Raw genomic sequence first — 19255 nt, 5'->3', positions numbered from 1 at the left:
CTGTAATTTATCACCATTATCCCCATCAGCTCGAGATAATCGGGGAGAAGGCATGTGAGTTTGAAAGTTGCATTCTCCAGTTTCAGGATAAGCTTCTTCCCAACAACCATCAGGTTATTGAACACTATAAACGTCAACTAAACACGGAACTATAAACTGCCTGGGTCGCGTTAGGGACTTTGGACTTTAGTTTAGATTAATTTAGGTTAGAGATACAGCACGGAAACAGGCCCTTCGGCCCATCAGGTCCGCGCCGACCAGCGATCCCCGCACATTAACACTATTCTACACCCACTAGGGTTTTTGGAATGTGGGAGGAAACCGAAGATCTCAGAGAAAAACCACCCAGGTCACGGGGAGAACTTACAAACTCTGTAAGGCAGCAACTTTACCATTGCGCCCCTGTGATCACACGTGACTGGTTTTTTTTACACAACTTTGTTTTGTTTTTATTTATTGAAGTTCTAGAGATATGGAGAGAAAGCAGGAACGGGATACTGATTTTGGATGATCAGCCATGATCATATTGAATGGCGGTGCTGGCTCGAAGGGTTGAATGGCCTAATCCTACACCTATTTACTATGTTTCTATGTTTCTTCCTTTGTTTGTTTAATATATTATTTATTGGATACTTTGCTTACAAACCTGTTATGCTGCTGCTGCATGTAAAAATGTCAATGTTCGATTTCAGGACTTATGACAATAAAACATTCTTGCACTTGACTCCTTTATTTAGTTTAGTTTATTTAGTTTAGTTTAGTTTATTGTCACGTGTGCCAAGGTACAGTGAAAAACTTTTGTTGCACGCCAACCAGTCAGCAGAAAAACAAAACATCCTTACAATCGAGTCATTTACAGTGTATATATACATGATAAGGGAGTAACGTTTGGTGCAAGGTAAAACCGGCAAAGTCCGATCAAGGATAGTCCGATGGTCACCAATGAGGTGGACAGTAGATCAGCACTGCTTCTGGACTCTAGACTTGTCTCTTGCCACTTACCTACACTTGGTGATAATTTACAGGAGGTAATTAACCTGCCAACACATTTCTAGACCATAGAGCAGTACAGCACAGGAACAGGCCCTTCGGTCATCATGTCCGTGCTGACCACGATGTCAACATTAAAGTAATCCCATCTGCCTGCCCATGGTGTGAATCTCTTTATTCCTGCTTGTGCACATGTCTCTCTAAATGGCTCTTAAATGCCACTATTGTATCTGCTCCCACCACCTCCCTTGGCAGTGTGTTCTATACATCTATAACTCTCTGTGTAAAAACAAACTTGCCTACACATCTCCTTCAAACACTTTCCCTCCCAGCTTAACCCTATGCTCTTTGGCATTTAACATTTCCACCTTGGGATAAAGACTTTACCGATTGATATTTCTCAAATTCTACAAATTTCTAGATAGACTTACAAATGTTATTCTAAATTGCTCATGAAATTAATTAATTTGATGAGGTCTCTGTTGTGTACATAACTGCTGCAAAAAGCAATTAATTTGTTGAATGACGCTGTTCACTATCAGCTCTGCAAATATTTGCATGCGTTTCATGTTGTTTTGATCGCATCCCCATAGAGTTGGCAATGTAAACAATACTTAGTAGTCAAACAATTTCCCGAATTTTTAAAAATCATTTTGCAACTTTATGGCATGCTGGAAGCCTTGATGTTCCCGGTCATTATCCATCGAGCACAAATGGCCGCCATCCATTACTGTCCAACATGTTTGTGCCAACTCAGTGTTAGACCCAAGATAGACACAGCGGCTCAGACAACATCTCTAGAGGAAGAGAATAGTTGATGTTTCGGGTCGAGACCCTTCTTCAGTCTGACCCGCTGATTCACTCCAGCTTTTTGTGTCTATCTTCGGATTCAACCAGCATCTGCAATTCCTTCCTATACATCAGTGTTAGATCCATCTGAATTGTCTTGTTCCATAATTTTCCCAAATGCATGCATGCTTAATCTTTACAAATATAAATCCAATTACCATTTTGTCCAGCATCTTTTCATTCTAAGTCATAATACCTCAGTGCATTTTCAAAAGAAGGGTCTCGTCCCGAAACGTCGCCTATTCCTTCTCTGCATAGATGCTGCCCCACCTGCTGAGTTTCTCCAGCATTTTTGTCTACCTTCGATTTATCCAGCATCTGCAGTTCTTTCTTAAACCTTTCCTTCTCTCTGCTCTTTTAACATTGGTCTTACTAACTATCAGTTGTTACTAATATCAATTAGTTTCTCCTTAGAATGTATATGTGTGATAATGGTCAAGAGCAGGTGTTGAGTGTGCAGAATGTATTTTATCAAAGTGCAGCTTAACCTTGTCAGAAACTCGGAGCACATATATCAGCTTAACTTAAAATATACCTAAATTTCAAATCAGAGACTTGAACATAGGTCCCAAGGCTAACTTCTTTAGAATGTAACTTTGAGTATCTTTAAATAACTTTCTTGACCATGTGAAGCAGGTGCAGCTTGCACAACCATTGAGTCCTCGAATTATAGATTAGTACTGCATAGAAAGAGGCCCTTCAACCCAATGAGTCACTGCCAACAACAGCCACCCATTTAGACTAAACATATACTAATTCTATTTTATTCTCCCTGCGTCCTTATGAAGGCTCATGCAAGTCCCTTTATGCAGGCAATCCTTTTATAATTATTTTGAAATCCTATTATATAGGCAATCTTTGACCTTGTAGCGGGGATTCCAGGAGTCCAGCCAAGAATGAGGCAAAAACGAGTTATTTGAACGAAATGGCGTTTATTACTCTCACGCGGTTGGAGTTGGAAGCAGCAGCAGTGACGGTGATAAATGCCATTTTGTTCACATAACTCGTTTTTGCCTCATTCTTGGCTGGACTCCTGGAGTCCCCGCTGCAACCTGCTCTTTGTAGCCTACACTCATGGACTCATAGAGTTACACAGCACAAAACAGGCCCTTCAGCACAACTTGCCCATGCCAACGAAGGTGCCCCTTCTATGCTAGTCCCACCTCCATATGTTTGTCCCTTTAAATCTTTCCTATCCATGTACATGTCCAAATGTCTTTTAAATGGTGTGACGGTACCTGCCTCAACTACCTCCTCTGGCAGCTCGTTTCATACACCCACTACCTTCTGTGTGGAAAAGTTGCCCAGCGGGTTCCTTTTAAATCTTACCGCTCTAACTTTAAACCTATGTTCCCTGGTTCATGATTCCCCAATTCTGTGCCTTTACCCTATATATTCACCTTGTGAACTTATATACCTCTATAAAATACCCTCTCATCCTCCTATGTTCTAAGGAATAAAGTCCTAGCCTGCCCAGTCTCTCCCCATAGCTCAGGCACTCGAGTCCTGGCAACATCTTGGTAAATCTGCTCTGCACTTTACCCAGTTTAGCATATTTACTATAGCTGGGTGACCAAAGCTGAATATAATATTCCAAATGCAGCCATGCTAATGTTTTGTACAACTGTAATATAATGTCCCAACTTCAATACTTAATACCCTGACCGATGAAGGCCAATGTATTATTAATACTGGGTAAATTCGGTAAGAATGAAATAGGGTCTGCACATCTTGAAGGGAGAGACATTTATCATATGTCAGGGTTGGCAGAATTCTTCAGAGTGGAGCTAGAGCTACAATATTCCTCACAGAACTCTCATGCTCCCAATTCGGAGAAGCTGTGCGCAGTCTGCGAGCAGGGCACACGGAGGAGGCAGCATTATCTTTGGCTCCTCCCCCTAAATTTAAATATGAAATAGGGACATCGGGGAGAGATCTTCTATCTCCTAGGATTGCCCCACAGGTGGAGGACAATAGGAGAAATCAAGGAGCTAGAAAGGAGACTTCATCAACATGGGCGCCAAAACTAATTAGGGATTCCAGTAGCAAAAGGATGAAAGAATTCTTCTTGAAGTACCGGGATAAAACAAATAGCCTTTCAGGGGGTGAAATAGGGGGAGAATATGGATGGATTGGTCCGGACATAGATAATATTATAAATGGCGGCGCGTTCAGACACAGCGGCTTTGCTATCCCAAGTCCGAGTTAACTCGGAGCAGCCCGATACCGAACGCGGCTGTGAAAGTAAGGTATTTAAAAACCTCAGAACCCCTAGAACCCCTAGAACCCCTAGAAACCCCAGTAAACCCAGAAACTATAGGAAGAAACTCACCTCCAGGACGAGGAAATCCAGGACCCGTATCGCAATCCCGACGGGTCGCACATGGAGCCGCACGGAACTGCTCAATAACGGACGTGGCTGCGAGGAACTGGCGTGTGAGTACTACAGTACCCTTACCAAAATCCCGATGGAGCTGGGCAGAACAGCTCCATGGAGCACCACTCCGGAGGGTAGGAGACGGAGCAAGCGCCGGGAGCGAAAGCAGAAACGTGGAAGGCGAGCGGGGGTGCAGGACAGGCTACGAGGGCTCCACAAAGACCATCGCTCCCAAGCGTCTTTCTCGCGAATGTTCGGTCACTCACCAACAAGCTGGATGAGGTAAGGCTCTGGTTCAACACCCAGCGATCCCTGAAAGACTGCTGTGTGCTGATCTTCACAGAGACCTGGCTCTCCGCAAATTCCACCAGCATGTGCAGTGCCCTACCAGGGGCTCAAACATGCTGGATAGAATAGAATATAGAATAGAATAGAATATTCCTTTAATAATCCTTTTCAGGAAATTATTTGCCACGACAGCTTCAAGACAAACAAGATAAAGTGTACACCAACATCAAGGACGCTTACAGAGCTCTCCCCTGCCAATCCCTGGGACAATCCGATCACCTCTCACTGTTTCTACTGCCTGCATTCAAACCCCTCATCCGCAAGACCAAACCTGCAATAAGGACGGTCAAAATATGGCCCGAGGACGCCACCCTACAACTCCAGGACTGCTTTGATCGCACCGACTGGGACCTGTTTGCACAACAGGCAACCAGTGGTACAGAGGTAGACTTGGAGGAGCACACATCCACTGTGCTCTCCTACATCAACTGCTGTGTGGAGACTGTCACAGTGGACAAGCAAATAAAGATGTTCCCAAACCGGAAACCCTGGATGAACAAGGAGGTTCAGGATCTGCTAAGGGCACGCAACAATGCCTTTAAATCCAGGGACACTTCTGCCTACAGTGCGGCCAAGGTCGAACCTGAACAAAGGCATAAAAAAGGACCAAAGACATCCACAGGCAAAGGGTAGAAGACCACTTCAATACCGCGGACACCAGAAGCATGTGGCAGGGTGTCAGGGACATCACTGACTACAAGAGCAGCCCGCCTGCCCCCACGGTGATATTACACTGGCCAACGAACTAAACACCTTCTTTGCCCGCTTCGAAACTGGCAACACCACCAGGAGTGGAATAACCCCGGCCATGGCGGAGGGACAGGCCTTAACACTGAGCACTCAGGAGGTACAGTGCGCTCTGCGTAGGATCAATCCACGCAAGGCTGCAGGCCCGGATGGAGTCCAGGGAAGGGTACTAAAGGACTGTGCTGTACAGCTGGCAGAGGTATTCACGAGAATCTTCAATCTGTTCCTATCTCTGGCAACGGTCCCCAAGTGCCTGAAAACAGCCACCATAGTGCCGGTGCCGAAAAAGTCTAAAGTCACCAACCTGAACGACTACCGCCCGGTTGCCCTAACTCCAATCCCAATGAAGTGCTTCGAAAGGCTGGTCCTCTCCCACATCAAATCCAGCATCCCTGCCTCACTGGACTCTCATCAATTTGCATACAGGGCAAATAGATCAACAGAGGATGCCATCTCCCTGGCTCTTCACACTGTCCTGACTCACCTGGACACACAGGACACATACGTGAGGATGCTCTCCATTGACTATAGCTCTGCATTCAATACGGTCATCCCCACCAAGCTCACCACCAAACTCCACCAGCTAGGCCTCAGCTCGCCGATATGCGATTGGATCCTGAACTTTCTGACGGAGCGACCGCAGGCAGTGAGACTGGGCCCGCACCTGTCCTCCACTATCACCATGAGCACCGGCATACCACAGGGCTGTGTACTAAGCCCCATGCTCTACTCCCTCTTCACTCACGACTGTGTTCCTGCATTCGACGCCAACACCATCGTGAAGTTTGCAGACGACACAACAGTGATTGGGCTAAATCACCAACGGTGATGAAACAAAATACAGAGCGGAGGTGCAGAACCTGGCGGACTGGTGCACACGTAACAACTTGTCACTAAACACCTCCAAGACCAAGGAGCTGATTATTGACTTCAGGAGGTCCCATAATGGAGAATACGCCCCAATCTCCATTTACGGGGAAAGTGTGGAGAGAGTGTCCAGCTTTAAGTTTCTGGGCACTCACATTTCTGAGGACCTCACATGGTCCACCAACACCGCTGCGCTGGTCAGGAAGGCACAGCAATGACTGTTCTTCCTGAGGACATTAAAAAAGACTGGTCTGCCCCAACAGCTGCTGACAACGTTCTACCGCTGCACTACAGAGAGCATATTTACGTATGGCATCTCTGTGTGGTATCTCAGCTGCACGGAGGCGGAGAGGAGAGCTCTTCAGCGCGTCGTCCACAGAGCGCAGAGGATCATTGGGACACAGCTACCAGCCTTGGAGGGCATCTACCACACACGGTGCCTCAGGAAGGCCGTCAGCATCCATAAAGACTCCTCACACCCTTGTAATGGACTGTTTGAACTACTTCCCTCCGGCAGACGTTACAAGGCCTTCTACGCCCGAACCTCCAGACTCTGAAACAGCTTTATTCCCAGAGCTATAGCGGCTCTGAACCGGGCCTGCTGAGTGCCCCCCACCCCCCCCTGGACTGTCTCCCTCGGATGGTCACGTCACACAGCTTATTTATTTATTTTACTTTTATTTTACATCGGTTGGAAGCTGCATACTAAATCTCGTTGCACTGACGTGCAATGACAATAAAATATATTATTATTATTATTATTAATATATTATTGTGTCAGAACAATTCACCACGGAAGGGGATTTAGTAAGAACTCCCCATAGGCAATGTGTTTGTAGGGAGATGCCCGCATAAGGTATAAATGACCACAGACAGTCAGACATCAAGGCAGCCTGGTTCAACGGCAGCCCGAAGATTAGAGATTCGAATAAATGAAATAAGAACAAATGAGGATAAGGAGGAAGAAGACATCAAGGCCTGGATAGACCTCCCATTTACAGAACCAAGCTTTCCTAGGTTTAGCTGGTGAGGTTGTAGAGCAATCTGGCCCAATCAGTGTTTTAGTTGTGGGGGCTAGGGCACTGGAGTCGGTCTTGTCCCATGAGAGAATATCATCAGGAAGGAAGGGGGCAGAGAAGGAGGCCACGTGATCATGGAAACTGATGGATTCCAAGGGGGTACCGAGGCTCTTGTGACCCTGAAGGTAGAGGATGGGGACACTGGCAGGGGATCAGGGGGGAGGGACATTCCAACAGTCCAACCCATTTTGGTAGCCCTGACCTGCCAGTTAGCAGCAATGCCATCTATTAAAATTAAAGGTGTCCTCACATGGCCTGAGAAACAGCACTATACATTAAAAAGAACACCACCCCTTCCTAGTAGGAGGAGATACACAGAATCCGACTCTCATGAAACCCTCACTAAAAGGAGGAAGTACGACAGGAAAACATAGTTGCTAGCGTGAAAAGGGATAGTAACTAAGGAATGAAAATGGCACTAAGGAGAGAAGAAACAAACTTACCGTGCAGGAGGAATGGGAGTGGGGAAAGAAGATATTGAATTGATGTATTGATGAGTTTTGTGCCTGCAGGACAGTATGTCAACAAGAGACTGTCTGGGGAGTGAGGTAAAATAATGCACAGAACCCTAAGAACGGGAAGAAGACAGCAAACGGTAATATAGCTCCCCAGAAAAAGGTGACCAGCAGGAAGAATTGATACTGTCCTGCCCTTTTAAGACATTTGGGAAGGTCAGCAGGCAGAGCAACATGCTCCTCAGTATCTTCACTCCCTAGTAACTGAAACTACCATCAGAAAGGAAGAAGAAAAGGGCCTGCCCTAGTGCCCAACTTTAAAATCACCTAGCTATTGGAGAAAGAAAAGGAAGGTGAATAAAGGACACTTTCATCATCTTTGATTGAAACAACACCGACGACCTATGGCGACTTCTGGGACAAACCTCACTTTAAAGGACTGACCAAATAAAAACATTCCTCTGTGGTTTGGAGTAAAATACCTGAATTGCGTCTAAATTATTGGTATTAGAAATAAATTTATAAATTTTGGATTTGGTCTCGAACTTGTACGGTGACGAATTGAAGGGACTTTAAAACATTTTTGAGATTTTTAATAGACTTGTGGAATCTGACTTAGGACTAATTAGAGTTTGATCATCAACTGACATTGTTATTATCTCATCCTCAGAAAGGCAGACAAAGATGGAAAGGATTGTTCAAAGGGCATCAAGAAGGATGGAACTTGGGAAGATCTGGTAACATGGAATTACTTAGGGAATATGTGTTTGAATTAAAATCAGGATTAAAATTGGAATTAAACTTGAAAATTAAAATGGGAATTGAAATTGGAGTTATAATTGGAAATGGTCAAACGAGGAACTGTGAACAGCAGGACTTCCCTTTGAGAGACCGGACTGTGGAATTATTCAATAGTTAAGAACTGTAAAAGCGAGAACCTCTAGACAAAGAACGAAGCCAAATAAGAAGAGGTACTGGATGAAAAACTTGGTTAACTGTAGGAGGAAACTTAAATTGTATTGAGAATAGCAGAGCCGATGTATATTTGCCCGATGGATTTGAATTGTTTAACCCTTGATGGTAAAGCGGCTTATATTATCAAGGAGGAAAGAAATTGTCCCTGGATTTGTCATTTTTGATTGGATTTAGGATAAAATTAATAGCAAAGGCAATTGATTGTTTAAATTTGAATATCTGGGAATTCCACAGGAATTGGGATGGAATTGTAATATCGGCTACAATGCTGTGGAATAGGAAGGATAAGATGGGCATTGAAATTTGAAATAGTAAATTGAAGGCTCAGACTGAATTTGGTTTAATTGGAAAATGTATCATCGTTTGCTTTAAATTAAAGTCACGCCTGTAGGGAAATCTGGACTGAACCCAGCTGAAATGTATATGATTACCTGTCATCAGATATACATATTATAACACCGTGTGAGTATGAATAAGGCTAATTAGTGTCGATCCTAGAATAATAAAGAGTATGTTAGGGAACAGATAGGAATAGGGATATAATAATAGAGCACAATATAATAGGTTCAATAGATAATAGAATAGGGATATGTTCGAGTGAAATAGAACTATAGCGGATGTATGGGAAAGCATGAGTGCATGATGGTAACTTGCTTTGTCCCAAGTTTCTTAGGATTTTCTAGGGTTTAGGTTCGACTGTGGAAGGTGATGGAAGACTGGGCAGGAACACGGATGGAGGGAATTCACGCCCCACGAAAACTTGGGAGGTGAAGGCTCCTCAGACAGAAATTGTGAAGTTATGCCCATGAAAACTTGGGGCACTTGACAAGATTCTGAGAAGAAACATCATCATCTTGTGTTACTGATAGGTGGGAAATGTAAATAACACATGTATATCTGGTTAGCTGATTATTGAGCCATTTTGGTTATCATTAATGATGGGTTATCAGGAAGGAATGTTAATCCTGGCTAAATTGGAGCAGCTAGGACTTCAAAATGGGGTTAGGTTTCAGGGTTGCTGGGAGATTTGGTCAATTTGGAGTTGCTCTCTGCAGAGCGGGGACAAGCTGCGAAGAGGTGCCAGAGTGTCTGGAGCTTAGGTACAATTTGCAAGCAAAGAATGAGAATATCTGCAAACCCTGTCAATTAGGTGCAAAATGCATAGAATGGATTGGATGTTTGCAAATCAGACATACACCTTGTAAATAATTGTAAATAATGTTTCAGAGTTTGACATTGCCGAGTTGATTGGATGAGGTGTTGAGCCTTGTCTGGGTTTTCTGTAAATCAGGGTATTTTTTTTAAAGTTTGCTTCCTTACGAAATCCGTTTTGAATCCAATGTATTGAGCTGTTGTATCATTGGGTTAGGGGAATGTCTGTTATGTATGGGGTTAATTGATATCTGTAATTGGGTTATTAAGAGACCACCCCCATGTGGTTCGGCCCCTCGAGGTCCCGGGACATATTAAAATCCGCGATCACGAGGCTCAGCGTCGATCTTCTGGAAGAGCGCTCGGGACTGCGTGAACTTCTGGAGTGTCTCTGTCTGAGCGAAGCCTAGAGGGCTTGAACAGGCAGATACGAGGATCGAACCCGTGGTGGGATAGGTACAGTAGTTGAACTGTGACGCACTTTTGTTAAAATAAAATGTAGTTGTTTCAAATGCTTGATTCAGTGTTTTTACTGAAACTAGACTGGGGGGAAGCTTAGAATCGAGCAATTATCAGTATCAAAAGCTTTCTTGACTACCTTATCTATCTATACCACCAAATTCGAGGTACCTGCACACCTAGATCCTTCCACTCTACAACACTTCCCAGGTCCCTGCCATTACTTGTGAAGGCCCTGCCATGGCTTGACTTCAGAAAATGCTAAAGCTCACACTTATCTGCATTAAACTCCATTAACCATTCCTCAGCCCACTTGCTGATCAAGATCCTGCTGTAATTTTTTATAACCATTTTCACTAACATCAATGCCCCCCACTTTTGTGTCATCAGCAAACTTACCAATCACACCTTCTACATTCTCTTCTGAATTGTTGCTATAAACCACAAACAGCAATAGGCCCACCACCAATCCTTGATCCCAGGGATTAATGGGTTAACATAGAATGCGTGTTTGACAGCACTGCGCCTCTTCTTGCTGGAGTTTGGAAGGATGAGGGGTCCCCTCATTGAAACTTACCGATTACTGAAAGGCCTGGATAGAGTTGAAGTGGAGAGGATGCTTCCACCAGTGAGAGAGTCCAGGACCAGAGCATAGCTCAGAATTAAAGGACGTTCCTTTAGGAACGAGATTTCTTTAGTCAGAGGGTGGTGAATCTATGTAATTCATTCATCAAGTCTACTCCTCCAATCAATCATGGTTGATCCATCTCTCCCTGCTAACCCCATTCTCCTGACTTCTCCCCATAACCCCTGACACCATACTAATCAAGAATCTATCAATCTCTGCCTAAAAAATATCAATTGATGGTCTCCACAGCCTTCTGTGGCAATGAATTCCACATTTTCAACACCCTCTGACTAAAGGAGGTCCTCATCATCTCCTTCCCAAAATAACGTCCTTTAATTCTGAGGCTATGGCCTCTTGCCCTAGACTCTCCCACTGGTGGAAACATCCTCTCCACATCCACGTTATCCATATTTCAATATTTGGTAAGTTTCAATGAGGTCCCACCTCATCCTTCGAAACTCCAGCGAGTAGAGGCCCAGTGCCATCAAATGTTGGCTAATAACTTCGGAGTTACTGTGGAGTGGGTGCAGAAGAGGTTTACCAAATGCTGTCTGGATAAGCTCATAAGGTCATAAGTGATATGAGCAGAATTATCCCATTCGGCACATTAAGTCTACTCCGCCATTCAATCATGGCTGATCTATCTCTCCCTCTTAACCCCATTCTCTTGCCTTCTCCCCATAACCCCTTACACCCGTACTAATCAAGAATCTATTTATATCTGCCTTAAAAATATCCATTGACTTGGCCTCCACAGTCTTTTGTGGCAATGAATTTCACAGATTCACCACCCTCTGACCGAAGAAATTCTTCATCATCTCCTAAAGGAACGCCCTTTTCTGAGATTCTGAGAATCTACCCCTGACCTCAGACTTTGCATAATACTGGAATATTGTAATCTCCATTCATTTACAAGGGGATTCCATACCTAGAGGGTAAAATATAAATTAAGTAACTGAATAACTAGGTATAGTTACATATTAATGTTTTAATGTACTTCTAATAATTTTAACTTCTATTAAGTTACTATAATAATGTTAAATTTTTTTTTTTTTTTTAAAGCATCAGATTTTAAATGGCTCAGTATATCAGAGGCACTTAGGAGCACTGCCAAAGCCAGAGGCGACACAATGGCGCAGCAGTAAATTTGCCGCCTTCCACGCCAGAGACCTGAGTTTGATCCTGACCAGGGGTGCTGTCTGTGTGATGTCTCTGTGTCCACGTGTTTTTTCTCAGGATGTTCTGATTTTGAAACACAATCCAAAGACGTGCAGGTTTGTTGGTTAATTGGCTTCTGGAAATTGCCCTAGAGTGTAGGATGCAAACCTGGGATAACACAGGATTAGTGCACAGGTGATCGTTGGTCAGCACGGCACTTTAGCCCTCCGAGTCCGCACAAACCAGCAATCTTCGTATATTAACACCATCCTACTCACACTAGGGGACAATTTACACTATTACCAAGCCAATTTACCTGCATACCTGTACGTCTTTGGAGTGTGGGAGGATACTGAAGATCTCGGAGAAAACCCATGCGGTCACTGGGAGAACGTACTCCGTACAGACAGCGGCCATTGTCGGGATCAAACCCAGATTTCCGGTGCTGTAAGGCAACACCTCTACTGCACCACCGTGCTGTCACTAAAATGTTCTTTAATGTTATTTCAAGAAACTGAACAAATGTTCAGGAAGTGCAGAATAGTCCTTTGACTGAGGTGACTGTGTCCATGGCCAGAGAAAGATGATTTGGATTGAAGGACAAATATTGACCACATCTTCATTTGCTCCTGTTGGGCAAAATATCTATGTGAACTCACTCCTAGGGTTAGAGTTTGAGTTCTGCTTATTGTCATGTGTACTGAGGTACAGTGAAAAGCTTTTGTTGCATGCTAACCAGTCAGTGGAAAGACAATACTTGTTTACAATCGAGCCATTTACAGTGTACAGATACATGATAATGGGAATAACATGAATAAAGATTAGTGCAAGAATATGTCCAGTAAAGTCCTAGCAAAGATAGCCCAAACGTCTCCAATGAGGTAGAGAGTAGCTCATGACAGTTCTCTAGTTGTATGTGGGATGGTTCAGTTGCATGATAACAACTGGAAAAAAACTGTCTCTGAATCTGGAGGTGTGTGTTTTCACCCTCCTGCACCTCTTACCTGATGGGAAAGGGGAGAAGAGGGAGTGGCCAGGGTGCACTCGTTCTTGATTATGGTGCTGGCCTTGCTGAGTCAGCGTGAGGTAAATGGAGTTTATAGATAGGGAGGTTGGTTTGTGTGATGGTTTGGGTACATCTTCAATTCTCTGCAATTTCTTACGGTCTTGGATGGAGCTGTTCCCAAACCATGCTGTGAAGTACGCTGATACAATGCTTTCCAAAGCGCATCTGTAGAAGTTGGTGAGAGATGTTGGGGGCAAGCCAAACTTCCTACCCCTTCGAAGGAAGTACTGCAGATGCGTTGGTGTGCTTTCTTGACCATGGCTTCAATATGGGTGGTCCAGGAGAAGTTGTTGGTGATATTGACTCCTAGGAACGTGAGGTTTTCAACCATCTCCACTTTGGCTCCGTCAATGCAAACCAGGGATATGTGTACCGCTTCACTTCCTGACATTGATCACTATCTCCTTTGTATTGTTGACATCGAGAGAACGGTTGTTGTCTCGACACCAGGACACCAGGTTCTCGATCTCCTTCTTGTACTCCGTCTCATCATTATTCGATATCCGGCCCACAATGGTGGTGTTGTCTGTGAATTTGTAAATGTCCTTGGTCATGTTGGAAATAAGTCATCTATGTCCACCTCAGACAGTGAGCCAGGCCTGGCAGTAACACCTCCACTCAGAATATTGCACCACCCGAATGGGCAAATCTGTGGCCAAGACTTTGATGCAAACCCTTCACCTCCTGACACAGAGACAACAGTGCTACCACCTTGGACCAAGTGATGCATAGAAAATCACAATAGGAGGAGGGAAAGGGGAAATATTTTAAAAAGATAACATAAACAGAGTATAAAGATGAACAAATAATGACTCAGAAGAACAGCCAAACTAATATGCTGATGAAGGGATATGGGGCAAAAGCAGGAAAGAGGTACTGATTTTGGATGATCGGCCATGATCATATTGAATTGCGGTGCTGGCTCGAAGGGCCGAATGGCCTTCTCCTACACCTATGTTCTATGTTTCTATGTTTCTAATTATTTAAGCAGTAGTTATTGGATGTTTACATGCTTATGTGGAGCCAGGGTGATCCTTGTTCTAATAAGACAAATTGTTATCCACACAGACTCAGGAAGGATCCTGTTGATGGCTTCAAGGTTTTAGAATCTGGGAGCAATGAAAATCAATGATGAAAAAGAGACCAAGATGGCACTTTGAATCAAAAGCAGTGGGCACCATTACACAAGTGAACAACTAAACAAAACAGGCTGGTTGTGTAGAAAGGAACTGCTGTTTATACTGAAGAAGGGTTCAGACCAAAAACATCACCTATTGCTGATCTTTCTCCTGACTCCATGGCCTGTATTCTTTACTTGGTTGTCAAAAACCCAGTGTCTGAATAATTCAGTCATCATCGTTGAAAACATTAGCGACGCAGTGGTGCTGGTTTCCGATGGGCCCAGTGACGGACGCACCACACATCTCTGTCCTCCAAGCAGCTGGCAAGCTCCTCTTTTCTCTCCACACATGCGTCTTCCATCAACGTCTTCAACATCGTCTTGACTGGCCGTCCCGGGTCATGTCTTCCATGGGTGGGTTCCCACGGCACAACCTTGTTTGCGGGCATTTCTGGGTGGCGGTGGCAGTGACCAGCGAACCTCATCCTTCTTGACCTGATCTTCTCGGTCAGAGGTGGAATCTCCCCATAGAGCTGGGCGTTGGTGATGTTGTCCCTCCAACTGACATTTTTAACTTTTTTGAGCATTCGGGTGTAGGTACCATCGAGAGACTTGGACAGTGCTCGAGTGAGAGATTACAAATAGGCAACATCACTTGGCTTGGCAAGCAAACGGATTGCCAGTTTAGTTTAGTTTAATATAGCACGGAAACAGGCCCTTCAACCCACCGAGTCCACACTGACCAGCGATCCCCACATATTAACACTACCCTACACACACTAAGGACAATTTTACATTTAAACCAAGCCAATATACCTACAAACCTATACGTCTTTAGTGTGTGGGTGGAAACCGAACATCTTGGAGAAAACCCACGCAGGTCACAGGAAGAATGTATAAATTCCAAACAGACAAGCACCCGTAGTTAGGATCGAACCCGGGTCTCTGGCGCTGTAAGGTGGCAACTCTACTGCTATGCCACCGTGCCAATGTTTTGGTCCATGACCCTGCACTAGTCCTGAAGCAGGAACATCGACAACCCGTTTTGCCTGCATAGATGCTCCTTGACCTGCTGAGTTCCTCCAGCAGTTTGTTTTTTTGCTTCAGGGTTCTGCAGTCTCTTGTGTTGCCAGCATAATTTCTTACTTGTGGTGGGGATTCCAAATTCCTGCTACATGCTGCTGAATTATATCGTTACTTCTGAAAGATCTGGCTGTGTATCTTATTCTTAGAGAAAGAGAGTTGAATAGTGATCCGCATAGTCCCCTAAAGTTGAGAGTCGTCAAGTTGAGTTTATTGTCATATGCACAGGTACACTGACGTACAGATACAATGAGCATCTTACTTGCAGCAGCATCACAGGCACAGAAATATATATTATACATAAATTACACATAAACTTTGCAAGACAGTAAAATTAAAAAAGACTTTGCAAAAAGCAAGACATTAGTAAAAACACAAGTACAAGAAGAATAAACCAAGTCTATGGTTGGGCAAGAGATGCCTGTGGTGCTCCATTTTTGAGGTAGAATTAAGGTTGCGTGGATCAGTGCAAGAACTTGATAATTGTAGGAAAGTAGTTGTTCCTGAACTTGGTGGTGTGGGACTTCAGGTTTCTGTATTTCAGTCTAATGGTAATAGCAAGAAGAAGGCCCATTGAGGGTTGAGAACACTCAAGATAAAATCCTCCGTTCAAGTGACAATCATCCCCTGGCTTGCCTCATGAGCGGGCAAGAGTAGTATCACATCATGCAGAATACTCAGCGTCTGAACACTTCCGCAACCCAAGTAATTATAATTCTCCTCACATGGAAGAACGATGGTTGAACAATTAAGCCTAGACCAGCCCTAGGGCACCCAGGAATGTGGTCTTAGGTAGAATGAGCAAACAACATCACCATCGCTGGTGGTCAGGGTCAGAGTCCAGCAATTGCAGTCTCTTGTGGCTAATATGGTGATTCCAAGTACCTTGAAGTTTTTCCATAAGGTATCATGCACAAACTATTATACAAAATTGCAGTACATTGGTTAGGAGGTAATATATTGGCATGGATAAAGGTTGATGAATGGCCTGAAAACAGAGTATAGGAACAAATGAAACAGTTTTGGGCTGGGCGGCTGTGAAAGGTTGGCGTGGGGACTCCAGCTGTTCACAATCTATATCCATGATCTGGATCAACTTTAATAGAATTAATTTAGCAGAGGAGAATGCAGAAAAGCTTAAGGGGATATAAACATATTAATTAAATGGACAAAAATATTGTTGATGATAAATAATGAATAAATTTGAGGTCACCCACTATGGCAGAGAAAATCAAAGAAACCAAGAGTGTTTATAACAAGAGGCAACTGAGGGACTTTTAAAAGTGAGAGGGAGAGTTCAAGAACAGCATGTTCCTCAAATGTTTGAATAACAAAGCCAGGTTGGCAAGGGATATTGAAACTGTCAGAAAAAAAGGCAGCATTTGTAGGTATTGGCAGCTGGAATCGGGCAAATCCCTTCAGGAGTATTAGGAATGTAGTATACTTAAGTGTGAAATTGACAGAACAAAAAGAGGATAGACACAAAATGCTGGAGGAACTCAGCAGAACAGGCAGCATCTCTGGAGAGAAGGAATGGGTGACCTCTTTCCTTCACTCCAGAGATGCTGCCTGAGTTCCTCCAACATTTTGTGTCTATCTTTAGTTTAAACCAGCATCTACAATTCCTCGCTAGACCAAAGAGAGGACCTGAGATAGCTTTAGCAGAAATGATAAAAGAGAATCCCAAGAGATTTGATGTATATTAGAAGCAAACGAGTAGGGAGAGAATATGGCCCTTAAATCAAGGACTGAATATGGATAGTCAGCGGGTTTTTGTGCTTGGTAAATCATATTTTATAAATTTGATTGAGATTTTGTAAAGGTGACAAAGTGGATTTGATGAGGCCAGATTAGTAAATGTTGTCTACTTGGACTATAGCAAGGCCTTTGACAAAATCCCATGTGTTCATCGTAGGCTGGTCCAGAAGGCTGGATCACATGGGATCAAGAGTGAGCTAGCAAATTGTGAACAGAATTGGCTTTGTGGTAGGAGTCAGAGGGTGGTAGTGGAGGGTTATTTCCAGATTGAAGCCTTATGACCAGCCATGTGTTGCAGGGAATGATAGTGGGTCCACTGTTGCCTGTCTTTGTGTTATGATTTGGGCCAGAATGTAGTTGGCCTAGTTCATAAATTTGAGGATAAAACCAGAATGGGTTATGTAGTGGGTAATGAAGAAGGGTATCAACGATTACAACAGGATCTAGGTCAACTGGGAAAGTGGGCCAAGAATGGGCAGAATTAATTTAGAACACATACTGGCGATCTTATGATCAGCCAATGGATTTAATGGCTTTGACCCCTCCCGGGATCTGGATACACCAGGAAGGCCTGCAGGTAAGTGCTGGGACATGTGTCCCTTCTCCCACCCCACTCCATAAGCAGAAAGGGATGGGAAATAGACGTTGCAACTGGTGTCAGGATCACGTTGAAGGTGGCAGAAACGTCAAAGAATGACTCGACTCCACCTTTATCTCCTTTATATACAAAATCCTCTGGGATTTTATTGAATCCAATTTACCAATCTAATTTTATGGTTCCTTCTGGACCACCTAAATCCCTGCTTGATTTTGTTTCTGCTTTCTCTACATTCCTCAAATCCCCTCTCTGATTTTATCTTCTTCAACCTTAGATAAGCTTTCTTTTTCTTTTTGACCATAATTACAACCTTGCTTGTCATCCAAGGTCCCCTTACCTTGTCATTCTTATTCCTCCTCCTTTCTGGAAAATACCGGTCCTGATATTTGCTGAACTAGACTTTAACGATTCCCACATGCCAGATGCAAAAATATTTACTCCCAATTTACTCTCCTTACTGCAGCTTCAACCTAATAATGCTCTAATTTGGCCTTCCCCAATTTAGGATGTTGCCCAAGGTTCCGACTTATCAGACCTTTTGGAAAACATATGGAGTTGTGGTCACTGTTCCCAAAATGCTCTCCCACTGAAGCTAACTAGGCTCTTTTCCCAATTAAAGGTCCTGTTTATTCCCTCCTCTAGTTGAATATCCACATACTGTTATAAGAAACCCTCTTGGATGTATTGAACAAACTGTGCCCAAACTAAGCAGTAAGCCCCAGTCAATACTGGTGAAGTTAAAATCATCCACTATGACAATCTTGTTGTTTTTATATATTTCCATTTTCCAAGCAACTGACATGTTGGCCTTCAAAGCGAGAGGATTTAAGTATAGGAGCAAGGAGGTCCTATTGCAGTTGTACAGGGCCCAGGTGAGACCACACCTGGAATATTTGTGCAGTTTTGGTCTCCTAATTTGAGGAAGGACATTCTTGTTATTGAGGGAGTGCAGCATAGGTTCACCAGGTTAACTCCCGGGATGGCAGGACCGACATACAGTATAACGAAAGAATAGATCGACTGGGCTTATATTCACTGGAATTTGGAAGGATGAGAGGACACCTTATAGAAACATATAAAATTCTTAAGGGATTGGTCAGGCTAAATGCAGGAAATATGTTCCCAGTGTTGGGGGAGTCCAGAACCAGGGGTCTCTGTTTACGAATAAGGGGTAGGTCATTTAGGACTGAGATGAGGAAAAACTTTTTCACCCAGAGAGTTGTAAATCTGTGTAATTTTACTTCGGAGTCACGTGAGTGACTACGTGAAGAGCCCGCTCAGCACGCAAGCACGGCATTACGTTCAGCAGTGCAACAGCGGCCGCATCGGGAGTCAGGCGCTCCCGCTACAGGTGAAAGAACGGACCGTCAGGTAAGCTCTGAGGTCGGGTTTTCTTTCACAGGGAGCCTTCTGCTTTCAGGCAGAGAAGAAAGGCTCTTGGACAAACCTGTCCCCCGCTCGACTCCACGGAGGAGCGTTCCATCTGGGGGGGGGGGGCAGCAACAAGGCGGTAGGACCGCTTACCCGGCGCTTCGCTATTTCCCGA

Source organism: Amblyraja radiata, chromosome 11, assembly GCF_010909765.2.
Source record: "Amblyraja radiata isolate CabotCenter1 chromosome 11, sAmbRad1.1.pri, whole genome shotgun sequence".
Lineage (NCBI taxonomy): Eukaryota > Metazoa > Chordata > Chondrichthyes > Rajiformes > Rajidae > Amblyraja > Amblyraja radiata.
Note: the sequence above shows the minus strand (reverse complement) of the source record.